Genomic DNA, 21,279 nt, shown 5'->3' with positions numbered 1-21,279 from the left:
ATATATACAAAACAGAGAACATACCAGTGACTGATATACAAAACAGAGAGCATCCAAGTGACCAACATACAATACTGAGCGCATCCTAGTGACCTCCATACAATATAAAAAGCATCCTAGTGTTCTCCATACAATAGAGGGAGCATTCTTGTGACCACCATATAATACAGAGAGCATTCTAGTGGCCTATATACAATACTTAGAGCATCCAAGTGACAATACACTTTACATATACACCAGGTAAATGACTAATATGTTGGTATATTTCTATAGCAACGCCTCTCGGCCTTTTGGCTAAGATCAAGTGTAGTATCTGTTCTTATCAGGCCAAACACCCAGGAGCCCTAATGCTGATTGTGGAAGGCTCCAGCCCATGATCTAACACTGTTTTTTTTCTTTTTTGCGTGGGAACAGTGCTTTCATGCCCTAAGTGCAAGACAAAGGGGCAAAACCAAAAAAGGTGCACAAAGGGTGCAGAAATGGCCCTTCTCTAAAGAGGAAAGGCTCTATCCCTGAACCCGGAACCAAAAGGTTCCTTAAAGGGCAAGGGTTTTCAGACCCCCTTCGCTGCACAGCTACGGTGGTCCCTTTAGCCACTGGAATCCGCCGAAGCTTCACCCAGGGCTTGAAAATGGGCCCAACCCCCAGAGTGGAGGGCAAATGATGGGTTCAGGGGGGCTGGAACCTCCTGGCCACACAGCCCCCCCTAGATCTTCAGTGAAATTCTGAAGGTATTGTGTTAAGACTGTACTGCATCTTGCTACCTATGCTGCCAATTGCCCTTATCAGGACTTAGCAAATTGCTATAAACATCTGGCTGAGAAAGCAAGAAAACGTTGAGGAATATCGACTTCGGGAAATTAAGCTCTGCTAGATTCAACCAGCGGGAAAAGTGGAACTTTGGGATCAACCCCAGCAGAAGAACCCCTCTTCACTGCGTAAGATCCTTCCCTTCTCTGCCCAGTTTGAAAAAATCTGCATAGCTCCACCCCCTTGAAGAAAATCCTCTTCCAGACCAGCTTTTCCAGCCCTTCTGCTCCAGGAAGAAGAGCCAGCAAGATAACTTCAGCTGCTGCAGCTCCTGCCTCCACCCCTGCTCCAGTCCCTAGGAAAAAGGGATGAAAGCCCCTTGCTCCAAAGCCTCTCCCTAGAGGTTGGAACCTTCACCGGCCCAGCTGCAATAGAACAAGGAAAGCCCAGCAAGGAACCCCCCAGAGAACTCCCTCCCTGGAACCCTGGATGAGGCAGACTGTCATACTGAAGCTCAAGGAGGTGGATGGAAGAGTTCCAGATATGATGGCTGAGACTTTTGGAAAGAAGATGATCCTCGATCAGGGATTCTCCAAGGCTGAGACACTTAGCGTGCAGAACTACCTGCAGGGGATCTTCTACATCACATTCGCATTCAATAGCAAGCTGCAAGAGATACTGAGAGTCAGTGAAGTTTGATGACCCGAGTGCTGTAAGGTAGAAGTGCTAACCACTTAGCCACCGCTCTGACCATTGACACAGATGCTGCCGATTCATTCCTGTCAGGTATTACTAATACTATTGATCCTGCAGGTAAAGAGGCCATGGACGCCCCCTAGCATTGGGGGAACTGCTCTTTGCTGCTAAATCTTTAAGGCTGGGTCGGACGTCGGGCAGCGATGGGCTCCCAGCGGAGCACTATGTAGCACTTTGGGACCTCATTGGTTAGTTCCTGCTAGAGCAATGCGAGTAGATGGTGGTGGAGGGCAGAATGCCTCCTATTCTGAGGGAGGGACTGATCATGATCCTGTATAAGTGCAAGGGGGAAAGAGATGACCTTAAAAATTGTCGTCCTCTCTCCTGAACGTGGGCTACAAGATCCTCACCAAGATACTAGCCAACAGGCTAAAGGTTGTCATTGGGCAGATTGTTCACCCAGATCAGACTTGCGGCATTCCTGGTCGCAGGATTGCAGATAGCCTTGCGCTGCTGCAGGACACAGTACAGTACATCAAAGATCACCATGCACATGGGCCATTGTCTGTATTGATCAGGAGAAGGCCTTTGATTGTGTTCCTCTGGAGTTTATGCATAGATTTGGCTTGGGGGAAATGTTTTGCTCATATGTTAACCTGATGTACCGTGATATTTACAGCTTGGTGTTGGTGAACAACTGGAAGACTGATCCCTTTTTCAGTCATGTCTGGGGTCAGACAAGGTTGCCCTCTTTCACCTGTTCTTTTTGTTTGTGTATAGAGTTCTTTGCGATGTGCATCAGGCAGAATCCAGAGATAAGAGGCATCACCGCACTGGGTCCAGACAAAGCCAAGTGCTTGCTCTACATGGATGAAATCACTGTTTTCTGAGCTAACTGGCGTTTGGTGACAGCACTCATCCAGACCTATGAGATCTTCAGCCGAGCATGAGGGGAAAAGGTCAACTGCGAGAAATCAGAGGCGATGCTCTTCAGGCAGTGGCATCTGTCATCCTCCGCTGCATTCCCCTTCACAATCAAGTCAGACTTCATCTAGATTCTTGGAGTTTGGTTTGGTGGAGTGGAGGCAGTCACCTCTTGCTGCTGTCTGCAAGACCATCATAAGGACAATCTTCCACTTCATCTGAGACTCCAAAATGAACAGAGTGAAGTGGTCAGTTATGTACAAGGAGACCCACAAAGGTGGGAAAGGGATTCCCGATATCCCCATCGTGCTGCGAGCCTTCTTTGTTTGTAACTGTATCCACAGGCCTGGGATTGAAAAGAACATTTGCTCTGCTGGGAAGTTGTTGTTCCTCCCTCTTCTCCTTTTCCCCTATATGTCTGTTTTTTTTAATAAAGCCTTGGTCTTGTGACTCCCCCTCCCTTACCCCTCCAAACCATTCCCCTATTACTGCTGGAAGTTTTGTTGAAATGTCTTGCCTTAAATTATGCATTTTCCCCTATATTTGTGTCTGCCTCTCTAATAAAGCTTTGGCCCTGTGATGTCCCCCCACCTACCCCTCTCACCTACCTTCCCCCCACAACCATTACTTGTTTGAAATTGTTGTGTTGTTTAAGTGATGTATGGTAAGTGCAGTACTTGATGTATAGTGTAGAATGCTATTTCTCATACTGTATGTCTTGTAATGTACTAAAAATTCTGCATGATTATGTTTCACGGTGTATTGTGCTTTCAGCTGAGCTGCGACGCAATTCATTTGAATGTAATGTATTGTTTTTACTTTTATACAAAATAAAGATACTTTTTCAATAAAAAATGTTTTTATTATTCCTTTACAAACGGAGCAGGGTCTCTGTCATTTAAATGTCACCTGCAAACTTTAAGACAAAGTTAAAATTTGTTCTTTCGACTGTGTGATCCCTATTGACAGTTTCATTAGCCTAAATAATTAACAAATTAACAAATTATTTTAGTGAGTTGAGATTGAGATTTTTATAATTATTGGTCAAGCTCACAAAATGACTGCCCCCACAGTGTATAGGTGAATGGTCACTTTAACTTACATAGTGAGAGTAATTTGGGACAAAATGTATCAGCCACAGGAGAACTGGATTTGATAGTGTTTTTGCTCTCCAAACTGTAATCCATTAGTATGATCAGACATTTAATACAAGTGCAGCCTTCATCACCAACACATTGGAGGAGGTCCAGGTTGGCCCATGCGCTCAGAAGTGATTTATTCACTTCTTGTTGAGTGAGTTTCCCGCAAGCAGTCCCATAATCACTCTGCAGAGGGAGAGCCCAAATCTACAGCAGAGACCAGCAATGATCTTGGCAGTATTGTGTCTATGGTGTGATTTCCTGAAAGCTGCTCATTTATTTCAGAGGAAATGGAGATTTATAAAGGTTTCCCAAAACGTAAAAGTGATTATCCCTTTTGGGATGAAAGTAAGAAGGGTACATTTTGGTGTTTAAACTGATCACACAGTTCCAGCTACATGCACAATTTAACACAGAACTGATAAATCTGAAAGCCAAAATACATTTATAACCACAATAAATTCTAGTGACCCTAGAGAGAAAGAGTTTTGTACTGTGTTTTTTTTTTATGTTCATGCTAATCTCAGCAGCATGTTTTCCTGATGGCTGCCAGAAGGTCTACCAACAGACTGGTAAATTTTGTAGGAAAAATAGACTTTCTATAGGTTCTCTGCTCAAAATGTTAATGATAATTTATACCACCATTTCTAAATTTTCACTTCAACCACTGTGTGTGGATACATAATAAAGTCCTTTTTAGGGTTTCGGTAACTGATTTCATTTTAAAGTCACCATAGCCCTTTAACAGGAGAACTGTATTATGCAAATAACCCTTCCCCCACTAATATAGCTGTAAATGCCCCATGTATGAGACCAACACAGTTCAGGAGATTTTGACATGGTCATTGGTTCCTAACTTACATCCAAGAGGCATTCGGTAGTTATTGTTGCTGCTGGGTGATTGTCAGCTTACAAGCAGGGTCTTCCTACCTCTGTCTGTCTGTATTACCCAGTATTGTTTTATTATTCTGCTCAGTGGCGGAAATACCAATGGTGAAGCAGGTGCGGTGCTCCGGGGACCATGGAGATAATGGGGCCCGCTGTACGGGGAACTAGCGAGATGTGGGCTCCGGTTCCTTCCTCCCCGCTTCCCTGCAGTGGGGCCCACAGCTCACTACTTCCAATTGTAAAGCGCTACGGATTTTGTTGGCGCTATATAAATAAATGTTGATGATGATGATGGATGGAAAGTTGCAGTATAATATCTGCTCTCAAATGATGTTTTGTTACACTAAACTGAATGAGCCATACTAAAACAAGTCAATCATTATCAGAATTATGCTATTGCCTCTGGTCCTAGTAAGTGTGTAAAAAAAAAAGATTATTTTGATGTTGCTACTTAATATTACAGATTGTTATTTAAAAATGTAGTTTAGCTATGAGCCTGGTTGTCTATGACTGAAAGCATATAACTACAGACCTTCAGCATGGCCACACAAATGGCAGTACCTTTGCTAAACTTATATTTTTTTTCCAAACATTATGTAACAATCATCCCGGATGTAGACCTGCCATGCCGCTTGCTGAGATCAGGGTGTGGAAAATCCGTTTATAAATATATTATGGCATAACCGCGAAGAGCTCATTTGTATTGGGAGTTCTTAAAGGAACTTGTCTTGCATTTTAATTTATGTTTTTTTACTGAGAGTGAGATAATAATAAGGGGGAATGTGGGATGTGTAGGGTAGTTTCTATTTTTATCAGATCATTTTTTTCAAAGTGTGTGTATTATTTATATTTTTCTCTGGTGCACAGGTCCCAGTGGGGCACTAAGTGCCCTCTAGGAAATCCACCCCTATGTTGACTAGCTAGAGCTGGTTGTGACTATAGCAGGAGGACCCCATGCTGTGGGTTCCTCTGCTTTAGTGAAACCAGCCAGGGCTGGTAAAGCCTAGTGCTGCTATTGGCAATTTTGGGGGGGCCCCATGCTTTTTGTCCCCCTGATTTTACCAATACCAGCCTAGGCTAGCAGCTTTAGGGCTAGTTTGGATTTGGGGGGCAGGGCCCACTCATTTTTTACAATTTATTCATTTACATTTTTCACACAATCATCATTAGTACAGATCTTGTACTGGGGAGAAGCAACCGCAACAGATCAGAGCTAGTTTAAGGCTCTGAGGGGCTCAGGGTACTTAAGACAGGGGTGCCCCTATGATGTAATATGGTTATTATTTTTGACAAATACACAGGCAATACTGTGTGCTCTGCCTTCACGAGCAGTACAGTGTGAAGCAGGACATACCTCCCAACTGTCCTTCCAGTCAGACCAAATCCTGACTAATTGGGACAGTCACAAAAATTCGGGACTGTCTGACCAGATTCAGGACAGTTGGCAGACTGTCCTGCACTCTCCTACCTGTTCTTGTCACTTTCGCCACCTGCGGTTGCTGCTTGTCTGGATCCTGGAATGTTGGGTGCCCTATTTGGAAAAACAATGGGTACATGAAATTTCGAAAATGACAACCAGCCCCAGCATTAAATCAATAGCACCCATGTTTTACAATTAGACCTCCCTCCAGCCCCAACATCAAAATAAGAGTATATACATTTGATATATAGATCTATTTCCCTCCAACCAGCTCCAACATTAAACTAATAATATTCCCATTTAATAAATAAACCAATTTCCCTCTCTCCAAACAGCCCCAGCAATAAATTAATAGCATTTACATTTAAGAAATATAACCATCCAAACAGCTATCGGTATTAAATAATTCAGATTCACAAAAATATACTTATTTCCCGCAACCATCACTGCTATTAAATAATTCCTATTCACATATAATAATTAGACCTAATTATCCTCAAACAACCCCACATTCAATTTTAGCCACCAAACCACCCCATTAAATTAAAGGTCCGACTACCTCATCTTAAATTAATGGAACCCACCATTAAATTAATTAGCCCCCACCAATAAATTAAATTGCCCCACCATCAACCCACCAATAAAATTGCACCCATTAAATAATTAGCCCCCACCTTCACTCCACCATTAAATTAATACCCTACCTCCTACCAACATTATATTAAACCCCCCCTACCGCTAACTTCCATCCCACATTATATTAGTCCCCCCACCCAGCTAACTTCCATCACACATTATATTAAGACAGTCCCCCTTAATCCGGCTCTGGCTCAGACATGATGTAATGCGTATGCTCAGTAGGTGAAAGCGCATTTTGCTCCTCTGTGTCAGACTTATGTCTGACTATACAAGACCCCCTGGGTGTTTTGATTTCTCGCTGCTGTTAAGAATGCTCAGAGGTTCTAATTGTCTACAAAACATGTGACCTTTCATGGTAATCCTTTTTGTTGTAGCACTTTTGTTACTTTCAGAAGTCCAGAGAATGAGCTGATCACACTATGCTAATTCCATATTGGCAGGTGACTGTGGCCTCTAGAGAGTAAAAAAGGTTCTGCTACATAAACCAGTCACTGAAGTCCACATCAGTGTAAAGGGTTATGTATGAATACGCAATAGAGAAAGTGAGGTTGACAGATCCCGTTGCAGACAGAGATGAAGTCTTTCTATGACAAGTGCTAAGTTATACACTTCTGTAAGAACTGTATGGCTGTGGTTTGAAACAGACAACTTTTAAAGAAGTAATCTGGAGCACAGAGCCTGCCCCTCTGATTTCTAACTACAGTTTGAACCCATTACCATTATTATTTATTTTTTAAAGTACCCTAAACATTCCAGAGTAAAAAATGGCAGCTTGAGCCTTGCTCCTGAAACACATTATCAAAATTACTTATAAAACAAACACATTTTAAAGGAGATTCAAACAATACATTTTCCATATTTAAATCACTTCAGCATCTGTTACTAATGATCTCCCTCATCAATGTCCATGTGGTTCCAATTGTAGCCTATGGAGTAGATTATATTGCAAAAATATCTTAAAGCTTTAGTCCAAATTTTTCCATAATGAAAACCCAGTAAACCTCTTCTTGTACATTGGAACGTAGGTCACTGTAGACTTATGGAAGTTTAGAATCTGTGCATCCATGTGTTTGGTCCTAGCTGCACACATGCTTGTGGGCAATAATCAAATATACACAGCAGAGCAAAGGGAGAAACACAATTGTGTCATTGACCGCAGCCACATGTTGCATGCAACGCAGAACTTGCAGTCTTTCCAATTTGCGGAGAATACAATACATTGCACAAGGAAGGACCCAGACATGTATAAAAGCATAGCATTGATACCACAGTCATATACTTTTTGCTCCAAGTACTTGTTTTATAGTTAAATCAAGATGGTAATACAGGCAGAGAAACTAATGTTACACACAGCTGCATTGAATAAAAAACAATCAAGATAAAACTGCCCACACCCCTTGTTAGTTTGCATAGATAAAAATTGTACCCTTAGCTGGGGAAAGGCTGGCAAATTTTAGACCAGGGGGCAAGACTCGACTCCGCAGTCTCATCTGCCCTCTGCCCCCTGCCCCTGGCTGTTAAATATAATTAGCATGTAGTCAGGGCCGTTTTGAGACGTTTGTGTCCAGTATAATGGTACCCATTCCTATCTGCAGGACATTTGCAGCTGTATTTCAAAAATAAGGTGTATCAATTTTGCTCAAGAGAGCTATGCAAGTCAAAACCAACATTAATAGACCAATATTTACAAATTACACTGTGAGGGGGTTCTAACAGTATTAGAATTTGGGGAGAAAAAAATTCTGTTTGGACATACTAGTAAAAAATCCCTGAATAATTTATTGTTTATATCAGTCATTCCAAGGAGCAAAAGTTGGGACTATCCACCAATATCTTAAAAAAAGCTGTTATTATCTAATTTCCCTCCTATCAATTATATCAGCTGGCAGTGAGCAAGTGTATAATGTAATATTAATTCCTGTGACTATTCTGCTGGATATAACATTTAATTGTCTAAGGTAAGCTTATATTATACATTAAAAAGTGGTATGTGTCTACAAACTAACTTAATATATGAAAACAATACAATTGAGTTAAGATTAAAATCACATATGCAGACTTGGTTCTAAAAAAAATTCCCCTTTGACCCATTGTTCTGTCTCTCCCTGTGTGACATGTAACATTGCTATCAGCCCTGTTTAATCAATCCCGATTACTAATGTACAAAAACATAACCCAGTCCTGGAGACTGATGGGAATATCAGAACCCTGGAAGGCCACTGGCTAGTATAGAAAGTAGAACCCAGCCCTACTAGCTAGTGTAGAATCAGACCTCAGTCCTGGTGGCTACTGGCTAATGTAGAATCAGACCTCAGTCCTGGTGGCTACTGGCTAGTGTAGAATCGGACCTCAGTCCTGGTGGCTACTGGATAGTGTAGAATCAGACCTCAATCCTGGTGGCTACTGGGCAGTGTAGAATCACACCTCAGTCCTGGTGGCTACTGGGTAGTGTAGAATCAGACCTCAGTCCTGGTGGCTACTGGCTCATGTAAAATCAGACCTCAGTCCTGGTAGCTACTGGGTAGTGAAGAATCAGACCTCAGTCCTGGTGGCTACTGGACAGTGTAGAATCAGACCTCAGTCCTGGTGGCTACTGGGCAGTGTAAGTCAGACCTCATTCCTACTGGGTAGTTGTCAGGGTGGACATGAAGGATGAGTGGGATCCTGCTGTCTCAGTCGGTATTTGCTAGACTCACCCAGAGGCGTGGAGTATAACAGAGCGGAAGGTATTAACCAGGGATCACCGCAAGGAGATTTGGGCTGAGTGGCTTCCACCCTGCAGGTCACGGCCCCCTAGGGAAGATCCCAGTGGGACAGAACAGAGAGGTGACTTAGAGAGGCAACTTGACACTGAAAAGTAAACCCAATGAAGGGCGGGTACATGAGTCTCTAGTAGAACACTGGAGAGGAGGAGATGATGACCCCGGGCAGGGCAATCCACGGTGAGGTAGCTAGGCAGAGGTCAGCAGTATACAGAATATACAGCAGACGATGAACCGCTGCTATTACCAGTTGGCAATGGAATGGATCAGCGGAGGTCAGCGGTGCATGAAGAGTAAGTAGCGGGCGTTGATCACACTTATTACCACTAATGAGTGGAGTAAGTCGACAGAGATCAGCGGTACATAGTATATTCAGCAGACAATGAACCAAAGCTATTACCACTTGGAGGTGTAATGGATCAGCGGAGGTCAGCGGTGCATGTGGAATAGGTAGCGGACGTTGATCACAGCGATTACCACTAACGAGTGGAACAGGTAAGCAGAGATCAGCGGTATACAGGATTTGTAGCAGATGGAGGACCACAGCTATTACCACTTGGAGGTGGAACGAATCAGCGGAGGTCAGCGGTGCATGTGGAATAGGTAGCGGGCATTGATCACAGCGATTACCACTAACGAGTGGAACAGGTGAGCAGAGATCAGCGGTATACAGGATATGCAGCAGATGGTGAACCACTATGGCTATTACCACTTAGAGGTGGAACAGATCAGCAGAGGTCAGCGATGCATGCGGAATAGGTAGCAGAGGTAGATCACAACGGAGAGAAGGGAGTTGCTTCAGGCCAGGTGAAGACTCGAAGAACCAGCACTGAAAGGTCAGGGGAGGAGCCTTATAAAGGAGTACTGACCAATGGCCAGATAGGCCAGGTAACACAGGTGAAACATAGCACAGGTGCAGACTGCTGCTGACAGCATGCACAATGGGGAGAATTAAGATGAGGGCAGGTGTGCCGATCCTCGAGTGGAGATACCCGTAGAGCGGTGTGTGACAGTAGTGTAGAATCAGACCTCAGTCCTGGTGGCTATTGTATGAACAGACCAAACTCTTGGTTAGTGCAGGGCGTAGACCCCAGTCCTGATAGTGATAAAAGCAGAACATAGTCTAAGAGGTTATTATAAAATAGTAATAGCTAGTGTAGAGCAGATCCCAATCCTCGTCCCTAGTGTAAACATCAGGCCAATGTAATGTAAAGTGCCTTCAATCAGATCCATAACTTACTTGCCTCACTGTTCCACTCTAATTTTGCCAACCCCCCTGCAGGAACTCTATCACAGCCATTTTTTTTGGTGATAGAGTTCCTTTTGATTACTGTCGCAGTGAACGCACTCTGGCTGCCAAGTTCAAAAATGATAGTGCCAGTTGTCCAAGTGACAACACAGAGAAACTGTTCTGAGAACAATGGCTCTGTGATGTCAGTATCAGGGACAGATTTTAATTTACGAACCATACACACACATACAAGAAGCAATGCAAGTCAAGAAGTAGTGCTTTCTTCCTTTACATTTCCATTGATACAATCTACACTGTAAGGGTCATTTATGAAAGTGCAAAATGAACTTCCCACATTGCAAATGCACATTGCTCCTGCTTTGGAGCAAATCAGCCCTATTTTGTATTTTCACATGGATTTTACATGCAAGAATGGCATCATCTGTAGGGGTGCAAAATGTTGTGTCATCTAATGGTAGGAGCTGGGTGGATCAGAGTGTTCACTGCTGGATGTCAGTAGAGTGCAAGAATTTAGCTGTTTATGAACCCACCTGCAAACACAAGATTATTTTTTTATGTGATTATTTAAAAACAGCCCCCTTGAGCTAAAACACTGAACGGTGGAGAACCACATACCAGTGTAACTGTGCCAATACAATAATCACCAAACAAAAACTATGCAAAGAACATTGCAGCACAACCACCAAACATGGCTTAATAGAACCATTTGGATTAACTATATAAATCAGCCCACTTGATTTAACAAAATATCTGCTGATAAAACACAAAAACCTTCATAGTGTAGTATAAGAATACCGCAAGAGCACAAATACTTTATTAGAATACTAACGGGCCACACTTGTAGCACTACAAGTGACAAAATGCAATGCTGCCTATGTGCAGGTTTACTGGGGGGGCGGGCACTTATAGGTGCCATGTCTATGTTTATTTGGGCCACCCCTTAGAGGACTGGGCTCAATGTTGAGTGGCATTGATATGGTAAAACCAAATGTTTTACATCATCCGCTTTTACCAGGCGGTTTGTTATACCACATATATTTTGTGCTAAACAACATGCGATTTAGGCACTATAAAACCACCACACATCACTGTCGATTTAGGATTTTTTTCACCCATCAAAACGCAGGATAGTAGATCTTTTGGAGGTGAAAACCACTGGCAATGTAAAACCACTTAGAGGGGCCTCGCTATTATTGCTCACATTTTTGCATCAGTCAGTGAGTTTGATATGACAATATATTGTGATAAAAAATGTGAGTAGCATAGTGTCTGCATATCAACAAATGCAGTGGTTGAAACAGGGCCCGATTATCCAACAGCCTGAATTGGCTGCAGCCTAGGGTGTAAAGCATTTGGAAGGGGGGGGGGGATTGGTGGGGGTCAGGGTCGCACTGGGACTAAAAATCAGCCCTGGCATTTAAAGTACACAGGCCCACCTCAGTTCTTGCAGGAAAGAAACTTTGCGCCGCCACACAGCAGCGGCACCGAAAAAGGCGTGACCACATTGTGTTGTGGGTGTGGCCAACATGGGGCAATGATACATACATTAAAATAAAACATTACATTTATCACGCCATCCCCCGAGGCACATTAAGACACCCCCACCCCACTGTAATTATCTATGCTTCTGGTGCTGCTGACATCCATCAGGGTGGGAACTTCCTGTAGAGTGAGCAGGGAAGCTCTTAGTCTCACGAGATTACCAAATCTTGTGAGAGTTAGAGCCCCTCGGCTTGCTCTGCAGGCTGTGCCCTGTCCAGAGACTTAGAGCAGCTATCCGCTCCCTCCTGCTAACCAGAGCTGGATTAACGCTTGGGGGGCCTGGGGTATTTAAGACAGGGCGCCCCTATTATGTAATATGGCTATCATTTTAGACAAATACACAGGCAATAATGTGTGCAATACTGTTAGTTGCACGCAGCTCTGCCTTCACAAGCAGTACAGTGTGAAGAGGGAAATACCTCCCAACTGTCCTTGTAGTCCGACCAAATCTCACTAAAGTGACAGTCAACAAAATTCGGGACTTCCCCACCAGATTCAGGACAGTTGGCAGACTGTCCTGGTATCTCCTACCTGTCTTGTTACTTTCACCAGCTCTAGCTGCTGGTGTCTATAGTTCAGTTGCTGCTTGTCTGGATACTGGAATGTTGGAGGCCCTATTTGGAAAAAAAATGGGTACATGTAATTTAGAAAACTCTAACCAGCCCTGGTGTTTAATCAATACAACCTATGTTTTATAATTAGGCCTCCCTCCAGCCCCAACATTAAAATACTAGTATAGCTGATGCTGCTGCTGATGATGATAAATAAACCTATTTCCCTCACTCCAAACAACCCCAGCAATAAATAGCATTTACATTTAATAAATATACCTATTTCCCGCAACCATCACTGCCATTAAATAATTCATATTCACATTTTTTTCCCAAACAGCTCCACTTTCAATTAATAGCCCCCAAACCACCCCAGCATTAAATTAAAGGTCCAATCACCCCCATCTTAAATTGCTAGGCCCTACTAATAAATTAACCCACATCACCCCACAAATAAAATAGCACAAATTAAATAATTAGCCCCCACCTAAACTCCACCATTAAATTAATAGCCTACCTCCCACTTTATATTAACATTCTCCTCCTTCCCTCATGCCTGAGTACATGATCACAATTGATATTATGCCAAACAGTAGTGCCCTAAAATCATATTTTACCACACAGTAGTGCCCAAAAATCATATTATACCACACAGCAGTGCCTCAAAATCATATTCTACCACACAGTAGTGCCCCAAGTTGATAGTAAGCCACAATAGTGCCCCAGTTGATATTATGCCACAATAGTGTCCCCAGTTGATATTATTCCACAATAGTGTTCCCAGTTGATATTATGCCACAACAGTGTACCCAGTTGATATTATGCCACAATAGTGTCCCCAGTTGATATTATTCCACAATAGTGTCCCCAGTTGATATTATTCCACAATAGTGTAACCCAGTTGATATTATGCCACAATAGTGTCGCCAGTTGATATTATTCCACAATAGTGCCCCCAGTTGATATTATGCCACACAGTAGTGGCCCAAATCATATTATCCCCTGTTTTCTGTGTGGCACCCTTTCTCTTCTCCTCCTTTTTCCGTGTGGCACCTTTTCTCTTCTCCGTTTTCTGTGTTGCACCTTTCACCCAATTTTCTGTGTGGCACCTTTTCTCTTCTCCTCTGTTTTCTGTGTGGCACCTTTCCCCCTCCCCGTTTTCTGTGTGGCACCTTTCCCCCCATTTACCTGTGTGGCACCTTTTCTCTCCCCCCCCCTTCCTTTTATGTGTGGCACCTTTTCTCTTCTCCTCCGTTTTCTGTGTGGCACCTTTTCTCTTCTCCCCCCCTTCCTTCCCCGGTTTGTGTACTTACCTTCTCAGCTTCTTCTCTGGTTCTGTCTTCTTCGTCAGCTGCCTTACAGGACCTGTATTGATCACATGTGCCGCGTGCAGACCGGGAAGTGTCGGTGCATTGACGGGTCAGTAAACTGACTGCTCGAACCGGTCCATCTGACCATCGGCTCTTCTGGCATTTGTCAGAAGTGCCAGATGGCCAGTCCGGCCCTGGTGGGGGTACAATATTTGTGACAGGGAGAGGGCGAAACTGAAACTCATTTTATAATATGAGAAAATAGTTGTTCTCCAAAGTAAAAAGAAAACATGAAAGTAAACTGTAGTAAGGTTTTAATGTTACGTATTCCCATGGTAAAGGATGAGTGAGCACTTGAGGATAAGCGAGTAGGAAAGAAATAGGAGGTGACAGGCTTAATCTCTTCAGCTCTCTCCCCCTTCACATCTTCAACCTCAGTAGCGCTCATTCATGCTTCCGTTCTACTATACAGTGGAGCTGAGTTTTCAAAACACTGGAACATAAACATTGGTGGTGGGGTGAAAGAAGCCAGATTTTAAATTAAGGATAACTTAATTTTAACCTACCACATATTAGCTTGGTGTAGAAGAGCCTATGAGTGTCACGGCAATAGGGTTTCTGGGATCCGTCTCGGGACCCTTGGGACTAGCTGTGACAGGAATGTAGTGGGAACTGGAAGGCCGAGTGAATGTCTTGCTCATAGAGCTTGCTCTTATCCTCTATAATGGATGTTAGGAGGAGGAATTCTGGATTGGACTCCGTACTGAAAATAGATGACTAGAATCTGGACCTGATGGATTGGAACCTGGACGTGGGAACAGGGAGGACCTGAACCCATGACCAGAGACTCAGTACCTCCAAGAACTCAGAGACTCAGACAAATATAGTACCACAACTGTAACTGGGAAGACTCCGAACTCAGGCAGAGGATATACAGGATTCATTCTGTTCAGGAGGTGGCAACTTCCTGAACAGAATAAATTTGGAACCAGCCCTGGACAACTCAGAACTTGGGTTAGACCTGGAACTGGAAGCCGGTACCCTGAGACACAGAGATGGCTCCAGAAAGTGGATGATAAAGAACAACAACCTACTACTCCAGATAGTCAGTAGGAGAGACAGGAATAGATTGGTGAGAGGAGGATCCACACAGAAGGTAACAGCTGGTATCTGTACACGAGCATATAGACATATATAACAGCAACAGTTTGAATCAGAATTCACTCAGAGGGTAAATGGTTGAAATGTGTATACAGCAGGTGGAGTGAAACAACAAACAGGATGAAGCTGAATTCACACGAAGAGTGGATGGTCGAGATCTGTATACAGCAAGCAGAGTGAAATTGCAAACAAACAGCAACTGTGGTAATCTGGAACCAGGAACTCGCTAAGTGTTGCACTGGCAATTAGTTGAGTGTAGGAGGAGACTCTTATAGTCTGCAGAGGAAGCTAATTGGTGAATGAGTTCAGACTCAGCAGGATGTTAGCAAATGTCTCATCCAAGACGGCAGCCTTCAGTACTGCAGACAGAAGTCACCTTTGTCCCAGGATAGAATGCTGCATTCGACCAGGAGAGAGATGTACGGTGATATGGTACCGCCGAGTGGTGTAAACAGGACTAAGACCCTGATTCATGACACTGAGCTTATGAGCCTAGGGCGGCCTGAAACCTTAATCAGGCCCTATTTTGAAACCACAACATCCAGCTATGTAGCAAAAGCAATGCGTCCATGGGTGTTGTCTGGGCTACTGATAGTCACATATAGAATCCCCAGATGATTCCTCCAAGTACAATTCAGGACGAATAAGTGTCTGAAGTCAGCTAAGCTCATTTTATAACGCTATAGACGTGTGATATTTGTTGATGCTTGCTGATTGGCTTTTTCAAATTCTGTACATTGTGATTGGCCTAATTTGCCAGCAGAAGTTAATAATTTGTCACATTTCTGATGAATAGTAAACAATGTGTGAATTAATTTGCATGTAGCAAATATGTGAAATTTGGCGAAATTTATTAATCAACCTTCTAACCATAAAAGGACTTCACTGTAGACACACATAAGCAGACAACTTGGCTGGAGTGTTTGTTTTCCATAGCAGCTTATACCTATAACTGGGTTCCTAGCTAAGAACTTTCTAAATAAGTTGACTGTTTTACAATATGAAGCATTTAACAATATCATATTGCTCATACGAGAAAAAACAATATTTTCGTGAACCTGTGCGTCTGAAATTAGAATTAATATTTTTGAATTAAATGTCATAGCAGTGAATTCATTTGCTTTTTCTATAGAGTAAAAAGGAGATTGTGCAATAGTGTGATATTGTATACATCCACAGTGATTATTGTGCTTACATTATATGAATAATCAGTCAGCTTAACTGTTAGAGCTGTCACTGTGGTAACTTATTACTTCCAGCAACCAGGCCTAGACATAATCAGAGTGCCACCTCATAGCGCAATATTTAATGGAATTTTAGTGTTCATGTTAAAATAAATATTGCACTATGCACTCTCTCTCTAGGTCGGGTTCCTGGAACAATTAATTGGCTACCATTGAAGACATAGTAACAGCTCTAACAGATAAGCAGATTATTCACATAGAGCCTGATTCATTAAGGATCTTAACTTAAGAAACTTCTTATTTAAGTCTCCTGGACAAAACCATGTTAAAATGCAAGGGGTGCAAATTAGTATTCTGTTTTGCACATAAGTTAAATACTGACTGTTTTTCATGTAGCACACAAATACTTGATAGCTTATTTCTACACTGAAATTTAAAGTTGATATTTGTGTGCTACGTGAAAAAACAGTCAGTATTTAACTTATGTGCAAAACAGAATACTAATTTGCACCCCTTGCATTGTAACATGGTTTTGTCCAGGAGACTTAAATAAGAAGTTTCTTAATTTAAGATCCTTAATGAATCAGGCCCATAATGTAAGTATAATAATCACAATGGATGCTACTAGATATATGAAATATCACACTATCGTGCTCTCTCCCTTTTTACCCTAATAGATGAATCCTTTGCAGTGGTTCAGACTTGGAAAGAGCCACAGAGTTACTACCGAAGTAAAATTCTTCTATTTATTTGTTTATATTGACATCTAAATTTATATTGATTAGATATGCAGGTTTTGCTGCTGAATCTCTGACATTTTTATGCTTTATTTTACTTTTGTAAATATGAATATTTTAGCAGTTGTCAGACATTGTGAAACATACAATATGTCAAACCTGTCAACTTTTAGGATCTCCCCTCAGAGAGATCCCAAAGGGGAGATTCTGGGGCAGAGCTTGGGGGGTGTGGCCATGCGTAATGGCCCCAGAGGCTCAAATGCTATGATTTGTGGGATAATACAGGCTGGAGCCGTGCTAGGACATACTTACCAACTTTAAAATGTTGGTTTCCGGGAGCCTGCGGGGGAGGTGAGCGCGATAGGGGGCGGGGCTCCAAAATGCGCGTCATTTTGGACCAACCACCCCGTGATGTAATGACGCAAACACGTCATTTGACAGCGGGGGCGGGGCCGCGATTCACCGGGAATCGCAGCGTTTGGGACCTAATTCTGCCCACTTCACTAGGAAGTGGGGCACTTCCTAGTGAAGTGGGCAGATCCGGGAGATTGCCACACTCTCCCGGGAGTCTGTGAGACTCTCGCAAAATGCGGGAGTCTCCCGGACATTCCAGAAGAGTTGGCAAGTATGAGCTAGGATGATGCGATTCGCTGTGAATTGTGTCATTAGGCCGCCACCAACTTCACAAGAGAAGTAGGCAGCTGCGGGAGGTAAAACTACTCTCTCGGGAGTCCCGGAGACCTCCTACAAATTCAGGAGTCTCCCGGAAATTTCAGGAGAGTAGACTACTATGCAATATGTTATATTAAAGTAAATGAAAAACATGGAGTCAGGCACCATGACTCGAGTGATCTAGAGATTTTGGTTTTGAGATTTTGGTTTCTCTTAAAATAGTGCTCGGAGCCTCATTATTATTATTATTATTATTATTTATGATTTGTAAGGCACACAGTGCACAGCACTGGACAGTTAGGAAACAGGGTATACATACAACAGGGACATACAAGGTAGACAAAAATAAATGCAGTTGTGAAAACAGAGCCTAGGGAGGCCTTGTTAGCTAGACTACTTACAATCTAGTGGGAAAAGCCACAGCTGAGACGAGAGGAACGAGTGTGGCTCAGAGTGTCTTAACTAACTCTGAAGGGCATATTCAATTGTCCGTGTTACTCGCAAAAGTAACGCGACTTGCACACTATTATCGTTATTACGGTATCTGTAACGCCGGCTCCCTGAGCTGCGAGCTGAAATCCGGCTTAGAATTACCGTAATAACGGTAATACTTTTAACGCCGTGTTACTTTTGCGAGTAACACGGACAATTGAATATGCCCTTGAGAGTAAGTGGACATTGGTTCTTATTTCATGTGGGTTTCCTCTCACACTCCAAAAACATTCTAGCAGGTTAATTGGCTGATGACAAAATTAACCCTAGTCTGTGTGTGTCGTCTGTGTGTGTTGATGTGAATCTTTCTCTGTACTGCGCTGTGGAATTGGTGGTGCAGTATAAATGATAATGATGATGATGATGTGTGACATACGTACACTTTAACATTTTTATGAAATTGCTGTTTTTTCTCTTATTTTCCCTGTACAAACTGTGCCTGGATCATTCAAAAGAGTCCCATAGAAAGCATAGGCTGACATCTGATGTCATCACCTGTAATCATGTGTAAAAATCACATTCACTACACATTAGCTGGGAATGTCCCCCCCAATGGTAATCTGCACCAGCTGAAGCTCATATAAATAACTCATCCTGCAACATGACACAACATTTTCTTTTTGCATGTGGGAGAAATACAAGGTGCATGACTGCACCTAGCTCACATTCAGCACGGAACATCAACTTCTATGAAGAAGCTACATTTTTCACCCCAGCAGTTATAGCCATCTTGACATGGAAATTATGGGCAGCACAGTGGCTTAGAGGTTAGCACTTCTGCCTTACAGCACTGGGGTCATGAGTTCAATTCCCAACCATGGCTTTATCTGTGTGGAGTTTGTATGTTCTGCCCCTGTTTGCGTGGGTTTCCTCCGGGTGCTCCGGTTTCCTCCCACATTCCAAAATCATACTAGTAGGTTAATTGGCTGCTATTAAATTGACCTTAGTCTCTCTTGGTCTGTGTGTGTATAATGTTAGGAAAATTAGACTGTAATCTTCAATGGGGCAGAGACTGATGTGAGTGAGTTCTCTGTACAGCGCTGCGGACTTAGTAACTCTATATAAATAGATGATGATGAAACTCATACACTTACCCATAAACGTGCTCAACTGTGCAAAACTAGATGCACAACAGCATTTGCACTGCAGGCCTTTTTCAGGCTTTGCAAATTAACCTTTTTGTCTTTTGTAAAATATACATTATACTAGTAAATGGTTTACGTTGATTTGTCATTTCTGTAGCTGTCTCAATCAGAACAATGGGTAAACACAGGGTCTCCTAGGGCAATAGGGATACCCCCTTACCAAAGTTTTTTCAAAATATGGAATCTACTAGCAGTATTTGTCTAATTAACAAAGTGATCTTTCACAATGGAACAATTTGTATTTTCTTCCACTTGATTAAAGCATTCAGTAGACTTTAAATGAGATCCGTCTTTGAAATTGTCAGTATTATTCTACCCAGCGGTGCAGACACATCTATTGAACAAGTGCAGATTAGAAAGGGTTATGCTGCAGGACATTCCGCCTCCTCCAGTGCTTTCATTGGAAACCAGTGCTCTGTAATTCCTCCCACTCTAGCATTGCAAAACAGGAATCCAGACACTTCCCATTCTCATCTTTCACACAAGCTTTCTCCATTGCCTGCACATTAATCTCTGCACTCAGTCATCCTTGTATGCTGAAATTTCCACACTCAGACCTACAAATCTAATTCAGCTTAACACTGAGCACACTTCTTTTATTGCTTTATTTACAATTGGCTGACAGTGTAAGGAAGTGATACAACCCAGATTACCAGACAACATTGGTATTATGTAGATATGTAGTCATGTGTAAAAAAAATGAATACGGTCACCTGGCTGAATTTTTGAGAGCACAATCATTGTAACAGTACATGTGCAATAGTGTGATTGCTGCATGTGGTACACAAGCGCTTTACAACATTCAGATCAGAGGTCAGCCAGAGAGGAACGATTGGTGTGTAAACTAAGGGGTCTGATTACGACCTTTCACATTTTGTTTCCGTTATGTATCATTTTGTATTGCAGTGATAAGAAACTATATAACATATCTCATACTTGCCGACTTTTTGATGTTCCTGGATGGGGTTCCTGGAGGGGAGGTGGGGTGCGTGGCCGGAGGGGGGCGTGGCAAGGGAATGGCATCATTTTTCCCTGAGAATTGCGTCATGGTGGCTCTAATCCTGCCCACTTCACAAGGAAGAGGGCAGATGTGAGTAGATGCCCTACTCTCCTGGGAGTCCGGGAGTCCTGCCGGAATTCGGAAGTCTCCCGGACATTCTAGGAGAGTTGGCAAGTATGACATATATATTTATTAAAATTCTTCACCGGGACAGCAGCTCTGTTAGAAGCCAATCCTAGCTAATAGTTTATAGTAAAGTGATGACAATCGCAATCACTTTATTTAAAGGTTCTAAGGGTCTGTGCAGAATTTGCGATGGGGAGGAGTATGAAGCTTGCTGGGAAGAAATCAGAACATCCTTCTGCAATGCTCTCCCCATAGGATAGAACATCTTCAGATGGCAATAGCTATCACATACCTGACAACTTTGGCAAGTTGACCTCCGGGAGATCAGGGGTGAGGTGGGCATCAATGTGGCCCCACTCCCTACATAGACATCACACTTTCTAGCAGGGGGCAGGGCCTTGATGATGCGTGAATCACGTCCTAAGCCCACCCTCCGCCACTTAACTAATGAAGTGGCCCGGAACTGGGAGGTTGCTGTGCTCTCTCCCAGAAATCCGGGAGAGTAGGCAACTATGGGGGTCAAGGTCCATACTTCGGAGCTTGATAAATAGGGTATTTCGCTGGGATCCTCTATTAAGAGATAGCCTCTCTGCTTTAAAATGCTTATTTCCCGTGATAAGATTTCTGTAAATGTATCACACAATTGAAATAGGTATTAACAATCATCACACTCTTCATTGCTTCCATACATAACTCAGGGGAGGCAGCGCTTGATTTTATTTCTACTTTAGACATGAAAAGTCCTTACTAATAGTTGTCAGGGCCTATTTTTTTATTATTCTTTTGTATTGGTAAAACACATATACTTATACAGATATCATTATACAATACAAGATAAAGTTGTTTTTTCTTCAATACAAAATATCATTGGCATAGCCTACATATTGTG

At 42.7% G+C, this 21,279-nt stretch overlaps 1 protein-coding gene and 1 non-coding gene across 2 annotated transcripts in view; both read left to right on the top strand.

Annotated features, from left to right (window-relative positions):
- Positions 1 to 21,279, top strand: part of SPRED1 (sprouty related EVH1 domain containing 1) — a 101,580-nt gene that overhangs the window by 9,830 nt on the left and 70,471 nt on the right. The gene's annotated exons all lie outside the window — the stretch shown is intronic.
- On the top strand, positions 275 to 456 carry LOC142109465 (U2 spliceosomal RNA). The gene has a single exon (XR_012680385.1). It is a non-coding gene; the product is annotated as a U2 spliceosomal RNA (small nuclear RNA).

This window comes from Mixophyes fleayi, chromosome 12 (assembly GCF_038048845.1).
Source record: "Mixophyes fleayi isolate aMixFle1 chromosome 12, aMixFle1.hap1, whole genome shotgun sequence".
Classification (NCBI taxonomy): domain Eukaryota; kingdom Metazoa; phylum Chordata; class Amphibia; order Anura; family Limnodynastidae; genus Mixophyes; species Mixophyes fleayi.
This window is presented reverse-complemented; position numbering and strand designations above follow the sequence as displayed.